The sequence below is a fragment of the Myotis brandtii genome, unplaced genomic scaffold (assembly GCF_000412655.1).
Source record: "Myotis brandtii unplaced genomic scaffold, ASM41265v1 scaffold535, whole genome shotgun sequence".
Lineage (NCBI taxonomy): Eukaryota > Metazoa > Chordata > Mammalia > Chiroptera > Vespertilionidae > Myotis > Myotis brandtii.
The window spans coordinates 2,075,846-2,097,119 of NW_005369964.1; the positions used below are offsets into that span (position 1 = coordinate 2,075,846).

A 21,274-nucleotide genomic window follows, 5' to 3' on the forward strand; every position below is an offset into this window, starting at 1 on the left:
TTTGTGGGGTTTTCCACAGTAACTTTCTCTTTATTTTTTTAATTTTTACCTTTTTGACAAAAAGCTATACAATAAATGTACACATGCACATCAGAATTTGGAGATAAGTGTGCACTGTGAAACCATTACTACAATCTGTGTCATACACTTGTCCATCACCTTGAAAAGTCTCTTCTCACCCTTGTATGTGTTATTACCATTTATAACAATGCTTTACATAAAATCCACCCCCTTAGCAAGCGTTTACACATACAATACAGTACAGTCACCATTGGTTTAAGCATTTCTACTTACTTCTTCTTTCCTTTATTTAGCTTTTTTTCTTTTGTTGAAAAACTTTAGGTGCTCTCTATTTGAATGGCACATATTCCTGGGTCCATGATGACCTGATACCAGTTCGTATGTGGCCTTATTCACACATTGATTCAGTATTTTATTGACTTACATAGTGATCTCCATTGGATCTTGTTCAGCATACACTCTCATTCTGGCTCGTCGCTTCTTTACCTATTTGTTTATTCATTCCTTCACCGAACCAATAAAATCACCATACCTTGGGCCTTTTTTTTTTTCCTTACCGAGTTAACCACCAAGACCAGGGTGTGCACAACCCACAGTCCTTAACACATTCACATGGCACCAGCAGGCACAGGTATAGTCAAAGTTAGTGTAGCCTAACCCACTGGGGACAGGGCGGGCACTTCCCCCCGGCCCTGTGAATGGCTATCCCATGAGAAAGCAGTTTCAGGCCCCGGGAGTACACACAGAGACACACACGTCGTACACGGTCTCCCCGGTGGGAAACAACGGATATGGAGTTCATTTTTAAATAGGCAGCTTTGTTTGTAGCAATATAAAAATATTTTGGCCTTTCAAGGCAAATACAAAAGGAATGACCCATTACCATTGCTGAGTGTCTCAGTTCTCAACAATAAAGAACTTGAAGAGGTTCAGCCGGACACCGTGAAGACAGAAAATCTGCCCATTCTGTTTTCCAGACATTTCAAGGGGGTGAGCGAGGTCATTGGGGCTGCAAGCCCATTTGAAAGGCAGGTCCCTCGGCCCGAGCTCTTTCAGTGGCCTGTGAAGGCCCCCAGCTCAAAAGGGCACTTCCATCGTAGGCTGCCCCGCAGCACAAGAGCCATAGGGACACTCGGTAATGAAAGGGCCATTCATTTCGAGGAGTGAAAGAAATTCTTTTAGGGTTTGGCACTCGAAGCTGCCTATAGAATTCTTTGCCACAACACAAGAGGCTGGAGGTCCTGCCTTAGAACATGAGCCCCCCAAGGTCCTCATTCGACTCGCTTGCTGGGCGCCCACCTCCCTGCCAGCAGACCAGTGCTCAGCAGTCCCTCCCACAAGGCTCGCCTGGCAGTGTGCAGAGTGGCGGCCCCCCACCCTCAGTGACAAGGCCATAGGTGTGTGCTCCGCATTCCGGGAACTTACGATTTCACAGGTGGAGGGTGCGGGGGCTTGTGTCTGAGGTCCCATCCCACGACGAATTCCGGACGATGGCTTCGTCTGGAAAGACAAGGCACTAGTCACTGAAGAGAACCTCATCCAACTGAATGGAGCAGGGACTCCCCAATGTCTAGCAAGTATGGAACTGGTGACGCCAAGCACCTCTCTTATTTTTTTTGGAAATATATATTTTATTGATTTTCCACAGAGAGGAGGGGAGAGGGATAGAGAGCTAGAAACATCGATGAGAGAGAAACATCGATCAGCTGCCTCCTGCACACCTCCCACTGGGGATGTGCCCACAACCAAGGCACATGCCCTTGACCGGAATCGAACCCGGGACCCTCGAGTCCGCTGAGCCAAACCGGCTAGGCCAGCATCTCTCTTTTTAATACACTGATCAAGCACTCACCTGCCTGCCGAGCTCCCCACCCCAACTTCAGCCACAGATGGAGAGGAGAGGGCAGGGGACAGCATGGAACATGGCTCCTGCGGTTGGTGCTGCCCGTGTACTAAGTTCTGTTTTGTGAAATCCAAGAGTTTAGGGCCACTGCCCAAGGGAGAGCTGAGCTGGACAACAAAAGCATGAACGGGATGGGATGCTCCCTGGAAGGGCACTCTGCCTGGCTGGAAGGGCAGAGCGGCCATCGGCGTGTGTTCAGGGAGATGTCAACAGTGCAGCCAGGTGGTGGCCAGGTGACCAGCAGAGCAGCTGGCCCGGGATGACACAGAGAAGGGGGTTGTGGGCAGCATTAAGGGTCACTGACTTCAAGCATTTGCCTTAAATTTTGAGTTTAAAGAAAGTGAGTTGGGTAATGGCAGGTAGGTCATTAGAGTTGTCCCTCCGCATCCACGGGGGATTGGTTCCAGGACCCCCCTCAGATACCGAAATCCGCGGGTGCTCTGTCCCTCACCTGAAGTGGTGTAGTGTTGGCGTGTCACCCATGCACACCCTCCCGCAGACTTTAAATCACCTCTAGGTTGCTTGTCATGCCTCATACCGTGTAAATGCTGTGTAAGTAGTTGTTACAGGGGATTGTTTAGGGAATGGCGACAAGAAAAAAGCCTGTGTGTGTTCAGTGGACGCAGCCAGCAGCCATTGTAGGCCTCACGACACAACACACGTTGTCAGCAGCAACGTGACTATTTTCCCAAATATTTTCAATCCACGTTGGGTTGAATTCATGGGTGCAGAACCCACGGATCCAGAAAGCCAACCGTATATTGGCTCATCGATTGTAACAATGTGCCACACTAATGCAAGATGCTAATGACAGGGGAAAGTGGGGGTGTGGGGGTGAAATGGAAATTCTCTGGATTCACCACTGACTTTTTCTGTAAACCTAAAATTACTCAGAAGAAATAGTCTATTCATTACAAATTTTTAAGTGAGTGGATTTTGAACATTTATTAGAGTCTAGTGAAGGTAAGTAGGTATGGCCAACAGGTGGTCTGCAATGGCTGAGGTTTGAACAGGCGAGAGGGCGGAGCCTGAGACTGGGGAGAGAATGAGAGGGCGCAGGCTGCCCCTGGCCCTCCAGGGAACCCCAAGGAAGAGGCTCTCGCTAACTCCCCTGCCCTGACGTAAGCCACTGGGGATAGCCCTGCTGCCTTTGCCTCTCCATTCCCTGCTGCATCACTCCAACTCCCCTGCCCTGACGTAAGCCACTGCTGCCTTTGCCTCTCCATTCCCTGCTGCATCACTCACTGGGGCCCCCAACATCTGGACAGGGCACTGGGGATACACCTTTTACCTCTAAACCCTCCTCAAAACTCCTTCCCTGGTCGTGAGCTTCCCAAACACTGTTATTCCCTAATGGGTTGCTTTTCTATCCAAAAAAAAACAAAAAGTATTTTAAAAATAAGTACTGATGAAGCAGTTACAGCTCATGAGTGACCAAGGGCGGACTGGTTATCTGAGGGTTCTGGGACCTCCGTTTGTGCGGGATACCTACCACCTGAGATGTGCCCCGCCCTCCCAGGAGCCTGAGACACCTGTGGTGGCCCTCCCACCACCCACGGGGCCCTAAGAGGACAGAGGGACTCCAGAGCCTGAAACTGCAGCAGGACTGACCGCGGGCACGGCCACTTCCCCCAGGACAGGAGCAGGGAAGTACTTTGGGGATTGTTCTGGTCTCTTAGGTAGTTTAATGGGACCTGCTTCTGCTGGGGGTGGGAGGACCATGCGCCCTCAGAGTTCCTGGTCGCCCTGGATGAACTTTCGTGCAGACCCCAGGCTGCTCTGGGAAGACGCAGGCCTGAATTTGCGTATTGTGCTAATAACACGGTCCTGGGCTGAAATCTTAACAAATGTCAGAGAAGCTGCAAAGATGAGCCAGTGCCTGGCGCCACAGGAAAACACGAGGTCCCCTTACGGAGTCCAGAGGAGCGACTGTCACACACTGGTGCCTGGGAGACCTCGCAAAAAGGTGTGCAGAGCTCCAGATCCACCCAGAAAGCACCGTGGACACACCCCCTATCTCCTCCCCAGCTTAACGGGGTTAGAACATTCTCGTTCAGCATCCCAAGATCTTTAAACTCACTCTTTTCTGGAGGCACATGGAACCTAAGTGATCTGACCTGTCTTTGGGGACAAATCACTGGATGTTTAGAGCCCGCCCTGAGATGCAGGTCTGTGCAGAACTCATTTCCTGGACCTTTGTGAGGGCCAGGGCCCTGTGCATTATGGGCCCATTTACAAAAATGAGAGCGGTAATTGGAACATCTTTTGAAATCCTGTCCCTTCTCTCTGTCGCCGGCCCCCTCAGCCGCCTCACCCCCCCCTTGGTGGGTGGTGAAGGATGTTTACATATGCCTCTTCCTGGAATTTCACTCTTTGCTCCAGGAGTGGGCAATTAGAGAGAATTAGGGCCTATTTGGCGTATGGGTACCGTTAATGGATAGAATGGCAGAGGCAGCCTTGGGAAAGGCAGTCTGCTGGTCTAATTGAAGCTGGCAATTTTTTGATTCCTTGTTTCAGCTCGCAGGTATTGTAGTAACCAAGGTCACCAAACAAAGCGGCAGCCCACCATGGTAATGACGGGTGCAGCCTGACCGAGGCTCCGGGAGCTGTTTGTTAGCGCCCACTGAAGCACAGAGAGATGGCTGGGAATGTTTGCAAAGCGGGGCTGAGGCGCGCAGCGGCACAGGGCCGCTGGCTGATCACTTTTCCAGAACTTGCCACCCCGATGGCTTCTGCAGGAAGTGCTCGGCTGAGCGGGCCAGGCTGCCAACTGGGGTGTTGTGTGTTGCCAAGGGTCTCGTGACCCAAAGGCCCAGGGGGAGCCACAGGGAAGGTGTGGCCACCGCACCCTCCTGGGACTGCAGCCGCGGGCCGGTCTCATTACACAGTGACCGCTCCACTGCCCAGAGGTTTTCCAGGACTGGCCGGCGGCCCACACATTTGGAAAAGTGCTCCATAAAATGCAATCCTCGCACCACACAGCCCCTTGGAGCGAGTGTGGGGCGTGAGCACTATTAGACTCTGTGTTCACGAGAAGCTGACCGGGAGGCCGGCTACTGGCTGCAACCCCACCGCCAGGCTGGTCGAGTGCAGCCAGCGTCGCAACAGGTTCACAGCCAGGCCTGCCACCTGGGCTCTGGTTTGCTTGTCCCTAAAGTACATCTCTTGGAAGCTAATGGACCAGTAATCTCAGCCCCTGACTCTAAAGACCCAGCAAACAAACAAACAGGCCACAGATGACCACCGAGGAAGCTGGGAGGGTCCCAAAGCAACAGGGGCACTCAGATAATGGTGATTAGGCACCGCCCCATTTCACAGATGGGAAAACTGAGTCCCAGAGGACTACAGACAGGGGCCAACTGCAGTCAGTGCTATGCATAGGCTGGAACCAGGTGTCCAAAAGGCCTCTTAGGGCTGCTGCCTGACCTCCCAAGAAGCTCTCCTCTGACCACCTGGCCAGTCCCAAGTAGCAGGGGTGTGCCTTCATCCCAGTGCCCAGCTAGTAGACTCATGGGCTCAACCTGGACACTTGGGACCTCGGACCCGTCCTCTGGTGAAACAGGGCCTGGCCTGTCCAATACTGATGCCCGGGCTTCTTCTGCCTCACGGATTACGCACACCTGACAGGCTACTGCCTCACTTTACAGATGGGAGAACTGAGGTCCCGAAGCCAGTGGTCACAAAGACACCAGCCAAGTGAGACCTGGGACTCCATCTCTTGCAGGGACTTTGCCCTGGTTCCCAGGGAGGGGACTCAAGCCCTCGGGGCAGTTTGGGGCAATGGTGACTCTGTTCTCAACAGGTCCCCTTGCTCCGGGCTGTTCCTGCTCCCGGGGTCCCTATCGACTCTCCCCCAACTTTCCTGATCCCAGCACAGTTCCATGGATCCCCAGGTCGTCACCCCAACTTCTTAGCCTGGTGGGAAGGACTCTCTCCACCGGGAGTGGCCTCAACAAAGGGCCAGGAGGCGGCAGGAGCCACGCAGCTGCGGCCCTGGACGGCCGGCACAGACATGCGGTCAGCCTTTGGCCCCCTGACTGTCCTCCTTCCCCAACTTTCCATCCTGGAGTTTTGTCCTTGGCCCCATTCTGTCTCTCTGGCTGTCTCTCGGGCGCCGGGCCCAGTTTGATCAAATTCTTCTTTATAGGCACAGCCACTGATTCGTCCTCCTGAGAATCTCGCAAAAAGAAAGCCCTAGAACACGGAGCGCGAGCATGGCCGGGGTCACGCGCTGGCATGGCTGGCTGAGCACGCCTTTTGTGTCGCCTCTTGTCTGCGTCTCTGAAGACACACACAAGGGCAAGGGAGCCCGCGGGGGCAGCAGCCCCCAGAGGGGACACACACACACACTCCCACACCCTCCTCCTCAGGGGAAGGTAATTGAGGTTTTCTTCTTTTCATCTGAAGAAAAGGCACCTTCTATTGAAAGAATGTATTCACAGACCTGGGAAAACTCATCTGCACTCAGCCCTCCCAATTACCCCAGGTGGCTGTGCTCCGCGGGGCTCCCCCACATTCCTTTCTGCCCGCGCCTTTGTTCCCAGCTGAACCGGCCCTGGGAGCTCCCAGGCTAAGAGTCTCCTCCTTAAGCCCCTGCCAAAGACCCTATTCACTGCGCAGAGCGACGCCAAGCAAAAGGTGGTGGGGAGCCTTCCTTGGCCCCGACCCCCAGGGTGGGGGATTTAAGAAGTCTCCATCTGGATTTTTTTCTAAGCCCAAAGAAATTGGAGAGCAATTAAGAGAGTCATGTCTATACCCTCCGCCATCCTTTCCCTTAATTAACTCCTCTCTCACACACATCCCCCCAAGGTGGGGCCACCCTGGCCTCAGCCACCCAGCACCTGCTCTGCTCACTGCTCCCCGTGACCACCGAGGGCTTAGGCGGGCAGGGAGCTGAGAAGACAGATAGAGACATATCTGGTGACTTTCTAATCACCCCGAGTTCCCCCAACAATGGCTCGAGCGATCCGTTTTCCAATGAAGACTGGAATACGGGTCCAAGTGTCTAAAACGCACTAGGGAGGCACTAGAAGTACCAGGATGTATGGGCACCTCAACGATGCCCCTCTTAGGTACCGGGCAGCTTGCCTTGGCAAAAAGTAGGGGGTCCCCCCACCTCTACTGGACCCAAGTGAACTTGGGACCCCTCTCCCTGTCCCATCCTACTGCAGTGCCCGGGTACCCAGGAGGGTACTGTCGAGGGCTCCCTCCCTTCGCACCTTTCCTGACTCCGAGACACTGAGCCGACGCTGCTGGTTTCTACACTGGCCACGGCCCTGTAACCCTGTGGGACCTTAATTTGGGTCGTTCCTGTGTAAAGCCACCTTCCCCCTTTTTTTTTTTCAAGGAAAAATTGTGTAAATTCTGTGTAAAGCCGCCTTCCTCTTTTCAAGGAAAAATTCATTAGCAAGCTCATTAGAGATGGACAGATTCTCCTTTTCTTTCTGGACATCAGATTGCACATAAAAACACGGCTAGGTTTCTGCATGTAAATGAATGAATGAGAAACACATGCATCGCGCTGCCCTGGTCCTTGCCAGGCTTCGACATTACTTGGAGAAATGTGCTTGGAAAGACATTTGGGGTTTGAATCACGAGTCAGGAGGCACAAGGGCAGGGACCCTGGAGGCTGCAGGTGGGCAAACTGGGGGGTGCCAAGAGGGAGCACCTTCTCCCTCCCCACGAGTACAGCGGCTGAGGGACACACGGCCCCTCTCCCTTGCCCCTGGGGAGGCAGGCGGGGCGGGAGGGCCAGCTTCCAGACAAGGCCACCGCCTCTTCCCCGACATCGGTGCCCATCCGGAAGCATCCAGGTAGAAGCAGACCCCGGGGAACAGCTGAGTATAAGGACAAAATGGCCAGCAAACCGCCACCCACCACCACGACAGAGTCCTCTGGCTGTTCCGGGTCTCATTTCTACCCCTTACTGCTCAAGGACGGACCGCTGCACCAGAAAAGAATTTTCCTGAAAATATTTTTGACACTTAACAACAGCCCTCCTGCCATTCCTGGGATGACTGGGATGCAAGGCTGATTTATGATACATTCAACTTCTTTCATTGAGAATTTGATCTGTTATTATCTATTTGATAATGGCTTATGCCACACGAACCCCAACACGTGTATTTGCCTGGAATTGACCATTCACAAGTGTACCTGAAATACAGCTCGGCCCAAAGCCCGGCCACCCCAAACGACTGAGCAGGGTGAGGGGCAAAGTCTGGAACTGGCTGGGCACTTGCTTTCACCTTGACTCTGCCCCTCAGCTCAGCCCGCCGTGAGGGAGTGCTGAGATGGCCCTAAGGAGGAGTCTAGAAGCCCTGGGCATTTGCCTCAGGCTAGCTTCACGGACCTCTCCGGGAAGCTCCGGATCGAGCCCCCCAGGAGTTCTGTGTAAAGTTCCCGCCCCCGCCTGTCTTCCTCGGCACCGTGTTTGCAGGTGGCTTGGCAAATGCCAGCTGTGGAGTAAATATCACCGGGCACCATCTTCCTGGGGCCCCTCCCTGGGCTTAGCCCTGGGCACACACACCCCACCTCTCTCCAGCCTGCCGGGCTCCCCCCGGAGCGAGAACAAGCACACACACAGGCAGCACTGCCCGGGTCCGCGTCCCTCGCCCCTCTCTGCCTGCACCGATGTGTTTTATTGCAATATCCGCACCCCGGTTCCATTTCGGGGAGGAGGCGGGGCTGTGAAGGAGCTGCCCTGCAAATGCCCTCAAAAGCATTGTGGGTGCTGCGTGGGACCCCGAGGCATCTGGGGGACTGAATCAGATTCGCCCTGGCCTACAGGTCTCCCTCACCTCCTGGCTGGACGCCTGGCAGTCTGCGCTCACCGTTCACCCAGCAGCTCCCCGGGAGCAGCAGAGGAGAGGCTGGCCAGGCACAGGGCCAGCCGCTCACCAGGACACCCCCACTGGGCTGCCACCTCCGAAAACCCCCCGTGTCCCTCCACGGGACTCAGGCTTCACCCTTTCCTGAACTCGGCCACCGGGACCCCAGAAAGGAGGGTGCTGGCAGCAAAGCCTCTTCTCTTCCTGTCACCTTGCTTAGCTGTCCCCGTCGCTGCGTGGGGCCTCCCAGGACACCCAAGTGGACCCTCTGGGCCTGCAGGCAAACCTGGGCTCCGGCACCGCAGAAGGACCCCCACCCTGAGCGCCCAGGCGGCGTGAACGAGGGAACCGCGGAGAGACGGGTGACGCCTGGGCTGGTGTGTGGCTGCCACCCCGCTTTCTTCTTCCTCCCCACCATCACTGATTGTGTGTAAACAAACACAAACATTCCCGTCTCGCTGCAATTTCAGGGGGAAGGAAAAGAGGCCGAGAGGAGAACTCACTCAAAACCACTATTTGATTAAAGGACATTATCAAAGCCTCGTGTGCGAGGAGCCCGCATTCTCTCAGGGACTGACGTTGCCATGGCTTGGGGCAGAAATGTTTTTCGAGCTGCGGAGCAGACAGGCATTCCTACTGCCACGTCTCCACAAGTGGGGGGTGCTAGAGAGAGCAGTGCACCCTCATTCATCTCATGAAATGCTCAGTGAAGCTTTGTTGAGGACCTATGATGTGCCTGACCCAAGCCGGTTCTCGGGGCCCAGACCAGAGTTCGACGCTCCTCACTTACCGTATGGGGGGACGGGGGGGCATACAGCATCCGGTCAACCAAGTGGCCCCATCACACGCTGGCTTGGTGGGGCTCCAGGCAGCAGCCAGATTCCCAGGCCCCGAGTTGGAGTAGAAGGTAGTGATCCCCCCAAGCTAAATGTGTACATTCTTGAATGTGAGGTGGACTTAACACATTGCGTACCGCTCAGGAGTCTTCTCGTGTTTCGCGCGCCATCTGTAAGGACCGCTCACGCGTGTTCTTGTTTTTCACGCCCATGGAAAAAGGAGCGAATCTAGATACTTATGTAAATTTTGTTTGGTCCCTCTTCATAGAGGAAAATGTTTTACGCAGTACCATACGTTAAAAAAGTACTAGGAACTTTAATTGTTTAATTGTTTTTGTAAATAAAAATGTTATAATTATTGAAAAACAACACCTAAAGTGCATTATGATGATTTAAATAACGTGCAGTTTGCCCAAAAACGTGCGGTCCCTGGCGTATGTCTTAGAGATTTCTATGCGGTACGCAATGTGTTAAATAAAAATGTTATAATTATTGAAGAACAACACCTAAAGTGCATTATGATGATGTAAATAACGTGCAGTTTGCCCCAAAACGTGCGGTCCCTGGCGTATGTCTTAGAGATTTCTATGCGGTATGCAATGTGTTAAGGAAATCTTGGTGTTTCAAGAAAGCAAAACACTCACCCCAAACCAGACGGAGGCGAGAAGCTGGGCGCGGGGTTGGGAAGGAGGGCTTGGTCCAGGGCGGTGTCCTCCCGGGGCTCTTCTGCCTCTTCCGTCAGTTCTTCAGCTGACCCGGCCCCGGGTCAACCTTGGGGAGGAACAGAAAGTTAGAATACAGCGAGGCCAGCACCCCAGAAAAGCCACATTCTAAGAAAAGGCAGAGCCGTCTCACCAGAAGCCTGGTTTTCGGTGGAGGGAGGTGGCTCATGGGAATGAGCAGTGATGGGAAAAGCCGAAGGCCTGGGTGGCAGCTCCCAAACCAACTGGAGACCTGGGGTGACGCGGGGTGAGCAGGGCCGGGGACTCACAGGGGCGGGGCAGGCCATGGGATTACCTGCTTGGGTACAACAAGGGATCTGTGAGGGAAGGAGGCAGGACCGAAGGTCACGCAGACCCTGGGAAGCCAGGCAAATGGGAGTAGGCATTAGAGGATGTTTGCGGGAGGTAGCATGCCAGCAGGGGCTTGTCCCATAGGCACTGGGGGCCTGTTGGCAACCTGGGCAGCAGGATGGAGAAATGGCTCCTTGGGCTGTGGGGTGTCTGGACCTAGCAGCAGGGCCAGAGGAAGCAGGTGAAAGGTGGGTGACGAAGCAGCAGGGGCAGTTAAGACAGCAGGCTGGCAGCTGAGGCCCACGGGGTCATAAGCCAGGTGAGCCGGGCACAGAGAAGAGGGAAAGCAGAGCTCCTAGTGGGCAACAGACCAGGGGAGGAGCCGCCAGGTAGAGCAGACAGGTAGGCAGCCAAGCGGAGGCAGAGCCTACAGAGCTCCCTGGAGGTTCCCAGCCACCTGTCCTTTGCATAGGACAGTCTCCAGCCAAAGAAAGGAGCTAGATTTAGCCCCAGGCGGGAGGCAGGTATCATGGAGGGAGGGGTCCAGCTCACGGACCCCCAACTCAAGAGGGAGACCATGTGGCCAGAGCCCGAGGGTACACATACCACATTCCGGGGTGCATTCAGCTCTGGGCTGAGTCGGGGAGGCAGAGAGGGCAGGAGAGGCTGGCTACGTAAAGGTCACCGGCCAACTGGCCCAAAGGCAAACCAGGCCAGCCCCTCGCACAGTCCCGCTGTCCTGCCTTCTACAGAGCAGTCGCTGCGCCAGTGCTGGGAGGCCAGGCCGCCCTCGGCAACGACACCCCCCGGCCCGCTCTCCCGAGGGCAGAGGCCATCAAGGGACCGGCTAGTGTGGCGGGTGCTCAGGCCGGGCCGGGCTATGGGCTAGCTCAGTAATGATCAACTGTTGGATGAAGGTTGGCCGCGTGAGTGAATGAAGGGGCGAGACCGGCAAGGCCCCTGCTCAAGTGGGGGTGCCCACCCCTCCCTAAATTGAAATCCACTCTCTATCCTTTTGACCTACATGTAACTCCTAGCGTCCCAACAACTCCTCTAGCAGCCGAGGTCCTTCGTTGACTCACCTGCCCAAACAAACAAACATCCCACATACTTTTACTGAGCCCCACGTGTGCCAAGCTGGTGCTGGGACACCCAAAGGAGGTGTGGGCTGGCCTAGGGCACCCCCAGAACACTGGGTTAGGAAGTGGCAATGGAGGGGTGAGGGAGGAGAGAAGGTAGCATGAAGAACAGAGGTGGGAACGAGCAAAAACAGGAAACCGGAATTCAGAATAGCTGGAGAAAGGGGAGCATCTCTGGGTCCTACTCATCCTCTAGGATCCCACCTGGCTACAGCCTCCTCCTCCATCACCGGAGCCTCCAAGGTTGACTTAAGGATGGATGTGGAGAAGCGTGGGCTCTGGAGGTCAGGGGTCAACCCAGGAAGTCACCCAAGACCTCTGAGCTGGAAGAGTGGGACACAGGGTCCCACGTGAACAAGTGCACAAGCAGGTGCCACCCCTAAGGGAGCCATGAGCTCAGACCCCTCTGCTGGTGAACACAGAAAAGCTAGAGACCAGTGGGCCCAGAAACCCAAGCAGGCGGGGATGTGGGAGCCAGTTCCCCTAGGGCAGTGATGGCGAACCTATGACAGGCGTGTCAGAGGTGACACGCGAACTCATTTTTTGGGTTGATTTTTCTTTGTTAAATGGCATTTAAATATATAAAACAAATATCAAAAATATAAATCTTTGTTTTACTATGGTTGCAAATATCGAAAAATTTCTATATGTGACACGGCACCAGAGTTAAGTTAGGGTTTTTCAAAATGCTGACACGCCGAGCTCAAAAGGTTCACCATCACTGCCCTAGGGCCAGGCAGTTGGGGCTCCAGGAATAACACAAACCCCCAAGATCCTGGCCAACTAATGCCTTCCACCCCTCCTCAGGTGCTCAAATGCTGAAATACCGGTGACCTTGGGCTTGTATTTTAATTATCAGTATGAATTTGAGGTGAGAAGGGTTCTCTGGATTTTTTTTTTCCCCTATTAAAATGCATCCTCTCATTTAGAAACACCAGAAATTGTTCTATTCCTTTCCACTCCAGTCCCCTCATCTGGGCAACATCTGGGTCACCTCTAAGGTAGGGCCTTCAACCTTTTTATTGGGGAGACAGATGAGAGCTGGTTTTGCTAACTTGGGAAGAGGGCAGAACTCTGATTCGGGCCTTCAGCTGACAGGTAAGTGAAGGGAGAGGCGTAAATTTCCTACTAATCAAGTTTTCTCGCTCCCAAGCACCGCGCTTCCCTCTTAGTTTTTTTCCATTTGGCTGCAGGTCTGGCCAGAGCCTGAAGTGTAATTAAAATAACCTAATTTAACTGATTGATCTACCTCGGGGTGGGAAATGTCCAGAACTGGAGACACACAGGGCAAGTTTCAGGCTCTGGCCAGACCTGCTGACATTAACGGGCAAGGGGGAGTTCAAGTATCAGGATAGAAGGGGGTTCAGGTGGGAAGCAGGCCGTATGAGAGGGGATAGGACATGTTCTGATGCAAGATCTATTGTAAAGTCCCCTTGGCAATCCTCTGGTGCTCTGAACCTCACTCTCCTCAGAATGCGGGACCAAAGCGTGAACCCCAAACCATGCCCTTTGGGGGGGGGGTGCCTTTGTGATAATCCCCCGGGCCCTACACCTACACCTGTGAGGTGGCATGCTTTTCATGTCGGGTGGATGCTGAAACAATGAGGTGCATGCTGGAGTGGGAGCCCTGCACCCCATGTCCTCATCTGTGAGTGAATCCCACAGGCAGGCAGCCCCTGGCCCAGTGCAGCTGCCCGCCGGGCCCAACAAAGGAAACTTCTGCAAAGCAACCCTCTCCCCAAAGCCGCCTTCCACGTTCAGCCCCACTCAATGGGCCTCGCCAAGGCTGAAACGAGGAGCAAAGGAACCCTGGGCCCCGGCCCCGAAATTACAAGTGTGGCCTTGGGACCATCGCCTCTGCCCTGCAGACGGCAGTTCACCTCATTATGATAATCAGTGTGTTTTTCCTTCACAGACAAAGAAGGCTCCTTATGAGAGGAACACTGGAGCCCAGCAGCTCCCTCATTAGCGTCTGCAGCCTCTTCCTTGACAAGGTCCAAGACTAGCCCTGTGTTCATTAAGGGAAAAGGGCGGAAAGTGCAAGGAAACTGAAAAACACAGCTGGGGGGAGGGGAAGGGCTTTCTGTTGGCCATTCATTCATTGAAAGACTATGTGTACCTTCAGGACTTAATCACCAGCCAAGGGGCCAGGGAGAGTTTAACCAGGATGAAGGCGGTAAAGAGGTTAAACTTGATAGGAGTTAAAATCCCAAAACGGGGCAATTTGATTTGAAAGCTTCCTGGGACTTGTCACTTGGATCATTAATTTAAAGCCTGTTTCCTGTTTATTTTAGCCCAACCCGACACTAGAGGAAACTTTTCCCTAGATGTGTTTTCCGCCGATGTTAATATTTTCTAAGTCCCCTTCCCTACTTTATTGTCTTTGGTGCCTTTTCTCATTCTTTTCTTTCTCTCCCACCTCTCCCTCCCCCCTCCCCCCCACTTCTTTCTTCTCTCTATGGCCCTCCCCGTGGGAACTTTACCTGTAAGAAAATCTGTTGGTGACTCTAATTGAATTTTCTCACGAATACTTTAACGACCTTATTTCAAGTCCCTCAAATAGTGTCTGGTTCTTACCTGCAAGGTAGTTCGCCAGACCTGCCAGGTGAACATTATTAATCCTATTTTGCGACTGAGAAAGAAGTGGCTTGGAGAAACTGACCTAACTTAGGGCCTCAGCACTAGGTGGGTCAAGCCAGGACTCAACTCCAAGGAGGGATGGTGAAAGGCAAGGTCCAGAAGTTGGGAGCTCTGGCTACGTGAGGTCCTACGAGAAGGGATGCTGGGGCAGGTGTCCCTGTGGATTCTAGAGGGAGTGTGTGTCAATAGGTGTGAACCAGGGCCCAAGAGCCACATGAGAAAAAGACTGGAAATGTGTCCGTGTGTCCATGAGCTGGAAACTACCCAGGTTTAAGCTACAGAAAAGTCATTACCTTAGTGAAAGCCGCTCGACGGAGTAGAGAAGACAGGAAGCAGTGGGTTGAAGAGGAAATTGGAGGTGAGGAAGGAAGACAGCAAGTGGAGACAGGCCTTTGGAGAAGCGTGGCTGCGAAAGGAAAGAGAGAGATGGTAGTGGCCAGACAGGAGGACAGGAGGAGCCGGAGGCTCAGGCTGCGGAGAGAGCAGTTAGGAAGACGGGGGAGGTAACTGGAAGCTGGAGGTGAGACAGGAATGACCAGTGCAGAGGACACCTCTTCCTTTACAACGCAAGGGGGGTGCAAATGTGTGTGGACCCCAATCTGAAGGGCCCCTTGACAGCCTCGGATCCCCTGGGAGGCGGTAGGCCAGCCCCGGGTCGGGACAGGGAGTTGTGAGGTTCAAATGAATTGACAATTGCAAAAAGGCCTTTGCAAACGGCAAAGGGAGACTTAGCGTTCACTGTATTTACTCGCTGGTAGTGGGAGGCCTGAGTTTACAGCCCACTCAAATCTCACTGGGGCCTGGATTTCACTGACCATAAATTATGCGTCCTTACATTAAGGATGTAAAAAGCAGTGGCAAAAGCCTCTGGAAGACAAAAGGTTCCCTCCTAATAGCCTGGATTAACTCAAAGCAGATCTCCGCCCACTTCATTCGTCACCTTCCAAGTCACCCTTCCACCTTCATTTGCCATATAATCCAATCAGGCCCTTTCAGAGGCCCGGGAGCTATTGTCTACACCAAGCTGGGCTTCTCAAAGCGGCCTGAGCTGTTTTTGTCTTGTCTGGACAAAACTGCTTGGCTTAAAAGGGGACGAAAAAAAAGTGCTGGTCAAATGAGGACCCCAATTAGCTTCCAAGAGACTGTTTGCATCATCTTTGTGTCACGTACCAGGCCTGGTGTGCTGGGCATATTGTCGGTGTTCAGAAAAGGTTTGTTGAATTAATTCTGTTTTTATTCATTTTGAAATTTATTTATTGAGCGCACACACTCACAGCACCTACTGGGTGCTAGCCCAATTACTAGGGCTGGGCATGCGAACAATCAGTGTTAAGGACCTTGCAATTTCCACAGCAATTTGCAAAGCACTTTCCTAGTAGTTACATCATTTGGTCTTCAAAAGCACCGTGTGGGGTAGATAAAGGCGGGTGGGTTTTTTTTATTTTTAATCCTCATTTAGACCATGAAAGGAACTGAGACCTGGAGAAGTTAAGCGACTTGTGTAAGGTCACACCATTATTGAGGTGGAGCCAGCACATGGTAGCAGCATTGGGGCCACCCAGACCCCCAAGGCCACCCTAGGCAGTTAGGATTTCAGACGGTCCTGCTGTCAAATGCTTGATTAGAAATCAAGAGCTCTGAGTCTAACTCTGGGCCAGGGGGGTAAGAGGTAGCTACAATGTCACCCAGGGTCCAACTCTGACCCCTCGTCTTGCCAGCAGTTATGACAAAATACTTACGCTCCTCCAGCCTCAGTGCCCTCACTGTAAATGTGAATAAATCCTGTCCCATAGAAGGGCCATTCAATCCCCACCCACCTTTATAAAATTACCCAAGTCAAGGCCAAATTCATTCTTATCTGTAAATGATCATCACCTATATGTCTGACATAGAAATAACATAGTCAAAGATCATAGAAAGTGCTCTGGAAATGACTGCATGCATAATTGATGTTCCTATTCAAGTCAGCCCATCACCCTTCTTGGTGGCGCCCTACCTGTGCAGGAGAGCCCCGTGGACAGGGGCTGTCGGAGAGCTGTGGGAAAATAAACAAGAGGCATCAGACAAGTGACACGGATGGGGATGGACTGACCTATCAAACTTTCAACAAATGTTTGCGGAACACCTCCTCTGTGCCCAGCCCTGCCCCAGGCTAATTTGGCTCATTTAATACTCACAACAACCCTAGGAGGTTGCTCTTCTCATCACCATTCCCCGGAAAGGACGGGGATGCCCATGACGTCAGGGCTCATGCTCATTCCAGAAGCCCACCACGGCTTTGGAATTGCCAGTGAGATGCTGGCGGAGCCCTTGGCCCAGGTCCCCCTCCTGAGAAGTTCCCAAAGGGATCCTTCTATTCAGGACATCATCCGGGCAACAATAGGGTCAGCTGAGAAAAACTGACACCTTCTTGGGGAGGGAAACACTCCAGGTCGCTGGCATATTAACACAAGCAGAGACTTACAGGAAAGTATTCATAGCAATAGGCACAAGCATAGCAAAGGTCAGGGGTTAATGTCCAATGCCCCCTCACTAGGGCATTGGATTAAGTCTTTAGCCAAGAGGAACAGCTGGTTGGTCAGTTCTGGTCCTCTTCAGCCTCCGTGGTCCTGGTCCTGGGGGGTCTCTGCCAGTGGCTGCTTGGTATGCGGGTGGGATCCAAAAATGGGCGCTCCTGAGGTCTTCTGCAATTGATCAAAGGTTAAAGAAACCACTTAAAAACCCAATTCTAGGTACTAATTAAAATTTAAATGAGTTAATTATAACTAAAACTAATTAGTTAAAATTTAAAATTGTCCTTTAATTGCTCATGGGTCTGGGGGTAGTGGGAGGAGTGTGGCAGGGGTGGATTTGGCCGCCATGTTGTACATAAACCACCACAAGGAGGGGTTGCATACCATAAGGTGAAGATGAGCAGCAAGCACCTTGGCAGCAGCTGGGCATCGACAGGTGGTCCTTGAAGACAAGGAGGTGAATGGTGATGTCATCCCTGAAGAGAGAACCTATAGCATGGGAGGGGGCCATATTAGAAACCATCTTGATGACCTCTAATGGCCAGCGCAGGAACAGCAGAGAGAGGGAGGGGGCAGTCAGAGGGAAAGGAGGGGGGAGTGGAAGAGAAAGGAGGGAGGGGTGAGGAGGGAAGTGGGAGGGGTGAGGAGGGAAGAGGGAGGGGTGAGGAGAGAAGAGGGAGGGGTGAGGAGGGAAGAGGGAGGGGTACAGAGGGAGGAAGGAATCAGAAAGAGGAGGGGGTAAAGGGGGGGATGAGGGAAACGGGAGGGGAGGGGAAGGAGAGAAATGGGAGGGGTCAGAGATGGGAGAAATAGGAGGGGGAGGAGGGAGAGCAGAAATGGGAGGGGAGGAGGGAGAGAAGTGGAAGGGGAGGAGGGAGAGAAGTGGGAGGGGGTAAGGAGGACTTGATTGACAGGACACAAGTGTTAACTGTGCGCATGCGCAAACTCAAGCCGGATTTGGCGGGCTGAGAACATTTAAAGGCACAGACCGCTAGGGGGCGCACAGTCAGCTCCAGAGCCCAAGAGCACAGCCACCTGCGGAGGGCGCCTCTCGCCCCTCCCGTGCCTGGCCCGCAGCTGCCAGGGCAACAGCTGGCATAGGATGGGCGGGAGAGCGCCCAACAGGTCTCAGGCTATGAGGGTGGGCACAGCCCACCCCAGCTCATCACACAAGACCACTAAGTCCACCAAAATGCAGGCACTCCATCACCAGCCAGAATCCACCTGTGGACATGCGGCAGCACCCCCACGCAACCGCCGAGAGGGCCTTCTGTGTCTCGCAACAGTGGGGGTCACCAAAGAGATATGAGGATATCAAGAAAACACTCGCCATAAGGGTCTTTCCAGAACATGATTCCACTTTTAATAAGTAAAAACACAGAAAGCTTGGCCCCGACCTTCGGTAAGTCCAATTAAACAAATTAAAACGTAAAAGATCCGGTTCTCAATACAACACTTTCACTCATTTCAGTGGTCTCTGGACACATGATACAAAATATGGTATTCTACAAAATAATATAAAGGCGGCCAAAACCACCGCAACTCATCCAAACCACCATTGCCCCCCGCCCCCCCCGCCCCAATCTAGCCTCCCTCCCTTCTCCACAGCAAGAATTCCAAGACCCCGCATGATGGCGCCTAATTGACTACTGCATGGCCTCTTCATCCTGCTCAAATGAGCCACACCTTCCTGAGATCCTCAAACCGAAAACCAAATGAAATAAACTAATCCGCGTCCACGCATTTCCACGACCCCCAAGTCACGCAACCAGTGTGGATCAGGGCATCTCCGCCCAGCGCGAACCCTGCAGCCGTTCCCCAGTGAACCTAGGGATCTTAAAACATTCCCCACTTGGGTAATCAATACAGAATTCTCCAGTAAATCTCACGCCTGACCCCCTCCAGCAGAAGAACAAAGGCCACCTCCCCTCCCCACCCCGCCCCCCAAAATTCCGCAGTGCCACCAGCGCCCTCTGGCGGCCATCAAGAAAACATTCCAGAAACCTGCCACGTAGCAACCCGCTAGCGCCCCCCCACACACGCACACGCACGCGCGCGCGCGCGCACACACTCACACTCACACACACACACACACAGCCCGCCATCCCTGAGTGGGGAGGGGGTGGTATGGGGGGGCTTGACAGGGACAAAGGAAATGGCAAACGGCGACTTTATCAAAAATCAAAAGCCCGCAACATGTCAGAATCTTCCAGAGACCATCACGCAATGCTGAAAGGACCCTCCGACTCCCAATTCCCAGCTCACGGCGCCCAGACCTCCCAAACACACCCCCTTTTCTGCTTTTTCCTCTCTTCCCTCTTGCTTCCCAGACACAGCCTTCTCTCCACGCCAATCCACCCCCCTTTTCTCCTCTGCCAGGACCCCCAATTACTGGGCCCTCCCTCCGTCCGCCCTTCCTACAGAACTGATCGTGGGGGGCTTCTGGCAGGTTTGCACTTGGGCGCCATCTCTCTCCACCGTTAACAAGGAGGTTTATCCGAGTGAACCCAGATGATATCGGTTAGAAATTTTACTCTTCGTTTTTCACTAAAGCGGGCTCTGCACTCAATCTGTGTGCTTGCCTCGGGAATCCCTGGCGGGTAAGAACCTCTACTCCTCACGCCCACAGGCCACCAACGTGCTCACCAGAACCTGGGGGGTGGGAGGACTATGCCCAGGAGACCTTTCTCTTCGGGTGCTTTTCCCCCCTAATCCGCGGGGCATGCAGAAGGCGTCGGCCGCCATATCTCCCACCATTTGTGGTTCGAAAGGTAGCTTTAAACACAGAAAATCGGGGCTTTGGACCCCAGTGACTACGGGACACGGGATTCCGACATGGGTTTGGGGCCGATTCCTCCCACTCCTCTTCATTTAAGCCCCCACCACCCTCCCTACTCTCATGAACTGGACGAAAATGGGGCCCTGATCCCCCCCCCAAAAAAAAATGTGCCTCGAGATTTTCCTTCCTGACAGCATTTTGTTGCCGATGCTTGGGACCAGGCGAGGTGGCCACCTTTCAGAGAAGGTCCCGGCGGTTGTCCTTCAGCATGTCCAGGAGGACAGCGGCCGACCCGGACGAGGGTGTAGCCTTTATTTTGCACATCCTTTCCGCCAAGGATGGCCAACGACTCACCTGGCGGGGAGATTCTCGCGTGGGCGCCCCGGTTCTTCGGAGGAGCTGCGGCCCAGGCCAGCAAGCCAAGGCGCGCTCCATCCAGCTCGTCGCCGTCTGCGCTAGGGGCTGGCTGGGTGGGGTTTATATGGAGGCGCAGAAGGGGTGGTCTCTGACGTCAGCGCATTCTGCTGCAATGCGCTCATTTCTCCAAAAGTGATTGGCTGGAAAAATGAGCCCCCCAGATTCTATGACAAATTGCTCTAGCCGCACCCAGATTGCAGCAAAGAAGGGAGGAAAAAATTCTGCCGCAGTGCCCCTCGCCGCCATGACCAACACCCAGTGCTCACGGGTGTTTTTTCCCTCCACGAGCCCCGCTCGCCACCCGGGCCATTTGTGTGCACCGTCTTCTGAGAGAAGGGGACCAGGGGTGTTTTTTCGCGGGTGGGCCGAGGGTAGAGCGGGGCTCCAGGGGTGCTCGGTCACGCACCTGGCTTTTTCGGAACCTCTATTCGAGGAGGCATCTTAGGGAGAGAAAAGGATGCTGTCTGCGTATTGTCCTGGAAAATCACATCCCGGGCAAGATAACCGATTCCCAACCGTAAATCGGCGCCTGTCACCCCCTGTCAGCCCACCCGCCCATTTCTGATCGGTTCCCTTTGGCACGGGAGACTAGGCACACAGCACCTTCGACTCCGAAAAATAAAATAAAAAAATAAACGAGAAAAAAAACACACAAAAAAAACGGGTTTTGAGTCCAGGCTCTGCTGCTTTTTACAACCCGTGTACCCAGAAGCTGCAGTACCCCCTCCTCTGCTAGGGGGCCCGTTTCTCCACGTTAACAAGGCGGTACCCCCTAACGGGATTGTGATAGGAACCTACGCCTGAGCTTTGTCCCTCTAGGGACAGGACTTTTCGAGGTCTGTGTCCCACCTGGAGGTGAATGGGGTACCCCCCCCAAAAAAATGGAGGTGCTTTGCCCACACGTTCACTTTGGAAAGCAGCCCCCCACTCCCCTGCAGCGCCCCGGGGAGACGGGCAGTGACACATGTTGCCGCAGAGCCGGCCCGGGCCCCCGGGATCCGATCCCTAACAGGTGGCGCTCTCGGCAGCTCGGCCGGGCACCGAGGGGCAGAGCGGGCAGGGCCGTCAATCAAATGTCCTCCCGCAAAGGTCAACACGCTGTTGAAAGGGACTAAGGATCTATCTTAGGGTGACAGGTGGGTGCCAGCCGGGAGGGCGCGGATGAAGCGCCTGGTGACAGGAG

At 53.7% G+C, this 21,274-nt stretch overlaps 1 long non-coding RNA gene across 5 annotated transcripts in view; it reads right to left on the reverse strand.

Annotated features, from left to right (window-relative positions):
* LOC102241788 overlaps window positions 1-20,512 on the reverse strand; it is a 38,700-nt gene extending 18,188 nt beyond the window's left edge. Inside the window, exons 1-8 of one of the 5 annotated variants that reach the window (XR_314255.2) lie at window positions 20,498-20,512; window positions 20,029-20,231; window positions 17,280-17,384; window positions 16,379-17,066; window positions 14,676-14,788; window positions 10,446-10,452; window positions 10,235-10,361; window positions 1,447-1,521 (exon numbers count right to left, since the gene is read on the reverse strand). This is a non-coding gene — a long non-coding RNA (uncharacterized LOC102241788). Of the gene's footprint in view, window positions 1-1,446; window positions 1,522-10,234; window positions 10,362-10,445; window positions 10,611-14,675; window positions 14,789-16,378; window positions 17,067-17,279; window positions 17,385-20,028; window positions 20,232-20,497 lie in introns of all 5 variants that reach the window. The other 4 variants (XR_314252.2, XR_314254.2, XR_001364345.1 and 1 more) reach the window with 4 other exon arrangements.
* Between the last annotated feature and the right edge of the window lie 762 nt (window positions 20,513-21,274).